The sequence below is a fragment of the Panulirus ornatus genome, chromosome 16, assembly GCF_036320965.1.
Source record: "Panulirus ornatus isolate Po-2019 chromosome 16, ASM3632096v1, whole genome shotgun sequence".
Lineage (NCBI taxonomy): Eukaryota > Metazoa > Arthropoda > Malacostraca > Decapoda > Palinuridae > Panulirus > Panulirus ornatus.
The window spans coordinates 27,635,462-27,643,785 of NC_092239.1; positions in this window are offsets into that span (position 1 = coordinate 27,635,462).

Consider the following 8,324-nt stretch of genomic DNA (forward strand, 5'->3'; position numbering starts at 1 on the left):
TAATAAATTCCACTGCAATACCATCCAAACCTGCTGCCTTGCCGGCTTTCATCTTCCGCAAAGCTTTCACTACCTCTTCTCTGTTTACCAAATCATTTTCCCTAACCCTCTCACTTTGCACACCACCTCGACCAAAACACCCTATATCTGCCACTCTATCATCAAACACATTCAACAAACCTTCGAAATACTCACTCCATCTCCTTCTCACATCACCACTACTTGTTATCACCTCCCCATTTGCGCCCTTCACTGAAGTTCCCATTTGCTCCCTTGTCTTACGCACTTTATTTACCTCCTTCCAGAACATCTTTTTCTTCTCCCTAAAATTTAATGATACTCTCTCACCCCAACTCTTACCCAATATATATATATATATATATGTATTCATTTATTTTTATTTCATTTTGCTTTGTGGCTGTCTCCCGCGTTAGCGAGGTAGCGCAAGGAAACAGACGAAAGAATGGCCCAACCCACCTACATACACATGTATATACCTACACGTCCACACACTCAAATATACATACCTTTACATCTTAATGTATACATGTATATACACACACAGACATACACATATATACACATGTACATAATAGTTAATGTCTACCTTATTCATTCCCATCGCTACCCCGTCACACATGAAATACGAACCCCCTCCCCCTCATGTGTGCGAGGTAGCGCTAGGAAAAGACAACAAAGGCCACATTCGTTCACACTCAGTCTCTAGCTGTTATGTAATAATCCACAGAAACTACAGCTCTCTTTCCACATCCAGGCCCCACAGAACTTTCCATGGTTTACTCCAGGCGCCTCACATGCCCTGGTTCAATCCACTGACAGCACGTCGACCCCTGTATACCACATAGTTCCAATTCACTCTATTCCTTGCACGCCTTTCACCCTCCTGCCTGTTCAGGCCCGGATCACTCAAAATCTTTTTGACTCCCTCTTTCCACCTCCAATTTGGTCTCCCACTTCACCTTGTTCCCTCAACCTCTGACACATATATCCTCTTCGTTAATCTCTCCTCACTCATTCTCTCCATGTGACCAAACCATTTCAAAACATCCTCTTCTGCTCTCTCAACCACACTCTCTTCATTACCACACACCTCTCTTACCCTATTATTACTTACTCAATCAAACCACCTCACACACATATTGTCCTCAATCATCTAATTTCCAACATATCCACCCTCCTCCGCACAACTCTATCTGTAGCCCACACCTTGCAACGATATAACATTGTTGGAACGACTGTTCTTTCAAACTTACCCATTTCTGCTTTCAGAGATAATGCTCTCAACTTCCACATATTCTTCAACGATCCCAGAACTTTCGCCCTTTCCCCCACCCTATGATTCATTTCCGCTTCCATGGTTCCATCCGCTGCCAAATGAACTCCTAGATATCTAAAACACTTCACATCCTCCAGTTTTTCTCCATTCAAACTTACCTCCCACTTGAATTGTCCCTCAACCCTACTGTACCTAGTAACCTTGCTCTTATTCATAGTTACTCTCAGCTTTCTTCTTTCACACACTTTACCAAACTCAGTCACCAGCTTCTGCAGTTTCTCACACGAATCAGCCACCAGCACTGTATCATCAGCGAACAACATATGACTCACTTTCCAAGCTCTCTCATCCACAACAGACTGCATACTTGTCCGTCTTTCCAAAACTCTTGCATTCATCTCCCTAACAACCCCATCCATAAACAAATTAAACAACCATGGAGACATCACACACCCCTGCTACATTCAATTACATTCAACCTACATTCAATTAGAACCAATCACTTTCCTCTCTTCCTACACGTACACATGCCTTATATCCTCGATAAAAACTTTTCACTTCTTCTAACAACTTGCCTCATAAACCATATATTCTGAATACCTTCCACAGAGCATCTCTATCAGTTCTATCTTATGCCTTCACCTGCTATATACAAATCCATTTGCTTTTCTAAGTATTTCTCACATACATTCTTCAATTGGAAGCTAGCACCTGATCACAGATCCTCTACCACTTCTGAAACCACACTGCTCTTCCCCAATCTGATGCTCTGTACATGCCTTCATCCTCTCAATCAATACCCTCACCCTCTCAATCAATACCCTTCCATATAATTTCCCAAATTATACCTCTGTAATATGAGCACACACTTCTATCCCCTTTGCCTTTGTACAATGGTAGTATGCAAGTATTCCGCCAATCCTCCGGCACTTCACCATGAGTCATAAATACATTAAATAGCCTTACCAACTGGTCAACAATACAGTCACTCCCTCTTTTGATAAACTCCACTGCAATACCATCCAAACCCGCTGCCTTGCCGGCTTTCATCTTCCGCAAAGCTTTTACCTAATCTTCTCTGTTTACCAAATAATTCTCCCCAACCCTCTCCCTTTGCACACCACCTCGACCAAAACACCCTATATCTGCCACTCTATCATCAAACACATTCAACAAAAATTCAAAATACTCACTCCATCTCCTTCTCACATTATCACTTCTTGTTATCATCTCCCAATTAGCCCCCTTCACTGAAGTTCCCATTTGTTCCCTTGTCTTACGGAGTTTACTTACCTCCTTCCAAAACATCTTTTTATTCTCCCTAAAATTTAATGATACTCTCCCACCCCAACTCTAATTTGCCCTCTTTTTCACCTCTTGCACCATTCTCTTGTCCTCCTGCCTCTTTCTTTTATACATCTCCCACTCATTTGCATTATTTCCCTGCAAAAATCGTCCAAATGCGTCTCTCTTCTCTTTCACTAACAATATTACTTTTTCACCCCACCAATCTCTACCCTTTCTAATCTGCCCACCTCCCACGTGTCTCATGCCACAAGCATCTTTTGCGCAAACCATCACTGCTTCCCTAAATACATTCCATTCCTCCCCCACTCCCCTTACCTCCTTTGTTCTCACCTTTTTCCATTCTGTACTCAATCGCTCTTCATACTTCCTCAGAGAAGTCTCCTTCCTAAGCTTACTTACTCTCACCACTCTCTTCACCCCAACATTCTTCTTTTCTGAAAACCTGTACAACTATTCACCTTCGCCTCCACAAGATAATGATCAGACATCCCTCCAATTGCACCTCTCAGCATGTTCACATCAAAAAGTCTCTTCTGCACGCCTATCAATTAACACGTAATCCAATAACGCTCTCTGGCCATTTCTCCTACTCACATACGTATACATATGTATATCTCTCTTTTTAAACCAGGTATTCCCACCTACCATTCCTTTTTCAGCACATAATTCTACAAGCTCTTCACCATTTCCATTTACAACACTGAACACCTCATGTATATCAATTATTCCCTCAACTGCCACATTACTCCCCTTTCCATTCAAATTACCCATCACTAGAACCCGGTCTTGTGCATCAAAACTACTATCACACTCACTCAGCTGCTCCCAAAACACTTGCCTCTCATGATCTTTCTTCTCATGCCCATGTGCATAGGCACCAATAATCACCCATCTCTCTCCATCCACTTTCAGTTTTACCCATATCAGTCTAGAGTTTCCTTTATTACACTCCATCATATACTCCCAACACTCCTGTTTCAGGAGTAGTGCTACTCCTTCGCTTACTCTTGTCCTCTCACTAACCCCTGACTTTATTTCTAAGATATTCCCAAACCACTCTTCCCCTTTGCCCTTGAACTTCGTTTCACTCAGAGCCAAAACATCTAGGCTCCTTTCCTCAAACATACTACCTATCTCTCTTTTTTTTTCTCATCTTGGTTACATCCACACACATTTAGACACACCAGTCTGAGCCTTCGAGGAGGATGAGCACTCCTCGCGTGACCCCTTCCTCTGTTTACCCTTTTAGAAAGTCAAAATATAAGGAGGGGAGGATTTCCAGCCGCCTGCTTCCGTCCCATTTAGTCGCCTCCCATTCGTTCACACTCAGTCTCTAGCTGTCATGTAATAATGCACCGAAACCACAGCTCCCTTTCCACATCCAGGCCCCACACAACTTTCCATGGTTTACAACAGACGCTTCCCATGCCCTGGTTCAATCCATTGACAGCACGTCGACCCCGGTATACCACATCGTTCCAATTCACTCTATTCCTTGCACGCCTTTCACCATCCTGCATGTTCAGGCCCCGATCACTCAAAATCTTTTTCACTCCATCTTTCCACCTCCAATTTGGTCTCCCACTTCTCCTCGTTCCCTCAACCTCTGACACATATATCCTCTTGGTAAATCTTTCCTCACTCATTCTCTTCATGTGACCAAACCATTTCAAAACGCCCTCTTCTGCTCTCTCAACCACACTCTTTTTATTTCCACACATCTCTCTTACCCTTATATTACTTACTCGATCAAACCACGTCACACCACATATTGTCCTCAAACATCTCATTTCCAGCACATCCACCCTCCTGCGCACAACTCTATCCATAGCCCACGCCTCGCAACCATACAACATTGTTGGAACCACTATTCCTTCAAACATACCCATTTTTGCTTTCCGAGATAATGTTCTCGACTTCCAAACATTCTTCAAGGCTCCCAGAATATTCGCCCCCTCGACCACCCTATGATTCACTTCCGCTTCCATGGTTCCATCCGCTGCCAGATCCACTCCCATATATCTAAAACACTTTACTACCTCCAGTTTTTCTCCATTCAAACTTACCTCCCAAATGACTTGACCCTCAACCCTCAACCCTATATTTTTTCCCTGCAAAAATCGTCCAAATGCCTCTCTCTTCTCTTTCATTAATAATCTTTCTTCTTTATCCCACCACTCACTACCTTTTCTAATCAACCCAAATCCCACGCTTCTACTGCCACAAGCATCTTTTGCGCAAGCCATCACTGCTTCCCTAAATACATCCCATTCCTCCCCCACTCCCCTTACCTCCTTTGTTCTCACCTTTTTCCATTCTGTACTCAGTCTCTCCTGGTACTTCCTCACACAAGTCTCCTTCCCAAGCTCACTTACTCTCACCACCCTCTTCACCCCAACATTCTCTCTCCTTTTCTGAAAACCTGTACAAATCTTCACTTTCGCCTCCACAAGATAATGATCAGACATCCCTCCAGTTGCACCTCTCAGAACATTAACATCCAAAAGTCTCTCTTTCGCGCGCCTGTCAATTAACACGTAATCCAATAACGCTCTCTGGCCATCTCTCCTACTTACATACGTATACCTATGTATATCTCGCTTTTGAAACCAGGTATTCCCAATCACCAGTCCTTTTTCAGCACATAAATCTACAAGCTCTTCACCATTTCCATATACAACAATGAAAACCCCATGTATACCAATTATTCCCTCAACTGCCACATTACTCACCTTTGCATTCAAATCACCCATCACTATAACCCGGTCTCGTGCATCAAAACCACTAACACACTTATTCAGCTGCTCCCAAAACACTTGCCTCTCATGATCTTTCTTCTCATGCACAGGTGCATATGCACCAATAATCACCCATTTCTCTCCATCAACTTTCAGTTTTACCCATATCAATCTAGAATTTACTTTCTTACACTCTATCACATACTCCCACAAGTCCTGATTCAGGAACAGTGCTACTCCTTCCCTTGTTCTTGTCTTCTCACTAACCCCTGACTTTACTCTCAAGACATTCCCAAACCACTTGTCCCCTTTCCCCTTGAGCTTCGTTTCACTCAGAGCCAAAACATCCATATATATATATATATATATATATATATATATATATATATATATATATATATATATATATATATATATATATATATATATATATATATATATATATATATATATATATATATATATATATACATATATATATATATATATATGTATATATATATATATATATATATATATATATATATATATATATATATATATATATATATATATATATATATATATATATATATATATATATATATATATATATATATTATCCCTGGGGATAGGGGATTAAGAATACTTCCCACGTATTCCCTGCGTGTCGTAGAAGGCGACTAAAAGGGGAGGGAGCGGGGGGCTGGAAATCCTCCCCTCTCGTTTTTTTTTTTTTTTTCCAAAAGAAGGAACAGAGAATTGGGCCAGGTGAGGGTATTCCCTCAAAGGCCCAGTCCTCTGTTCTTAACGCTACCTCGCTAATGCGGGAAATGGCGAATAGTTTGAAAGAAGATATATATATATATATATATATATATATATATATATATATATATATATATATATATATATATATATATATATATATATATATATATATATATATGAAACAGGAGTTGTGGGAGTATGTGATAGAATGTAAGAAAGTAAATTATCGATTAATATGGGTAAAACTGAAAGTTGATGGAGAAAGGTGGGTGATTACTGGTGCATATGCACCTGGGCATGAAAAAAAAGATCATCAGAGGGAAGTGTTTTGGGAGCAGCTGAATGAGTGTGTTAGTGGTTTTGATGCACGAGACCGGGTTATAGTGATGGGTGATTTGAATGCAAAGGTGAGTAATGTGGCAGTTGAGGGAATAATTGGTATACATGGGGTGTTCAGTGTTGTAAATGGAAATGGTGAAGAGCTTGTAGATTTATGTGCTGAAAAAGGACTGATGATTGGGAATACCTGGTTTAAAAAGCGAGATATACATAAGTATACTTATGTAAGTAGGAGAGATGGCCAGAGAGCGTTACTGGATTACGTGTTAATTGACAGGCGTGCGAAAGAGAGACTTTTGGATGTTAATGTGCTGAGAGGTGCAACTGGAGGGATGTCTGATCATTATCTTGTGGAGGCTAAGGTGAAGATTTGTATGGGTTTTCAGAAAAGAAGAGTGAATGTTGGGGTGAAGAGGGTGGTGAGAGTAAGTGAGCTTGGGAAGGAGGCCTGTGTGAGGAAGTACCAGGAGAGACTGAGTACAGAATAGAAAAAGGTGAGAACAATGGAAGTAAGGGGAGTGGGGGAGGAATGGGATGTATTTAGGGAATCAGTGATGGATTGCGCAAAAGATGCTTGTGGCATGAGAAGAGTGGGAGGTGGGTTGATTAGAAAGGGTAGTGAGTGGTGGGATGAAGAAGTAAGAGTATTAGTGAAAGAGAAGAGAGAGGCATTTGGACGATTTTTGCAGGGAAAAAATGCAATTGAGTGGGAGATGTATAAAAGAAAGAGACAGGAAGTCAAGAGAAAGGTGCAAGAGGTGGAAAAAATGGCAAATGAGAGTTGGGGTGAGAGAGTATCATTAAATTTTAGGGAGAATAAAAAGATGTTCTGGAAGGAGGTAAATAAAGTGCGTAAGACAAGGGAGCAAATGGGAACTTCAGTGAAGGGCGCAAATGGGGAGGTGATAACAAGTAGTGGTGATGTGAGAAGGAGATGGAGTGAGTATTTTGAAGGTTTGTTGAATGTGTTTGATGATAGAGTGGCAGATATAGGGTGTTTTGGTCGAGGTGGTGTGCAAAGTGAGAGGGTTAGGGAAAATGATTTGGTAAACAGAGAAGAGGTAGTGAAAGCTTTGCGGAAGATGAAAGCCGGCAAGGCAGCAGGTTTGGATGGTATTGCAGTGGAATTTATTAAAAAAGGGGGTGACTGTATTGTTGACTGGTTGGTAAGGTTATTTAATGTATGTATGACTCATGGTGAGGTGCCTGAGGATTGGCGGAAAGCGTGCATAGTGCCATTGTACAAAGGCAAAGGGGATAAGAGTGAGTGCTCAAATTACAGAGGTATAAGTTTGTTGAGTATTCCTGGTAAATTATATGGGAGGGTATTGATTGAGAGGGTGAAGGCATGTACAGAACATCAGATTGGGGAAGAGCAGTGTGGTTTCAGAAGTGGTAGAGGATGTGTGGATCAGGTGTTTGCTTTGAAGAATGTAAGTGAGAAATACTTAGAAAAGCAAAGGGATTTGTATGTAGCATTTATGGATCTGGAGAAGGCATATGATAGAGTTGATAGAGATGCTCTGTGGAAGGTATTAAGAATATATGGTGTGGGAGGAAGGTTGTTAGAAGCAGTGAAAAGTTTTTATCGAGGATGTAAGGCATGTGTACGTGTAGGAAGAGAGGAAAGTGATTGGTTCTCAGTGAATGTAGGTTTGCGGCAGGGGTGTGTGATGTCTCCATGGTTGTTTAATTTGTTTATGGATGGGGTTGTTAGGGAGGTAAAGGCAAGAGTTCCTGGAAAGAGGGGCAAGTATGAAGTCTGTTGGGGATGAGAGAGCTTGGGAAGTGAGTCAGTTGTTGTTCGCTGATGATACAGCGCTGGTGGCTGATTCATGTGAGAAACTGCAGAAGCTGGTGACTGAGTTTGGTAAAGTGTGTGGAAGAAGAAA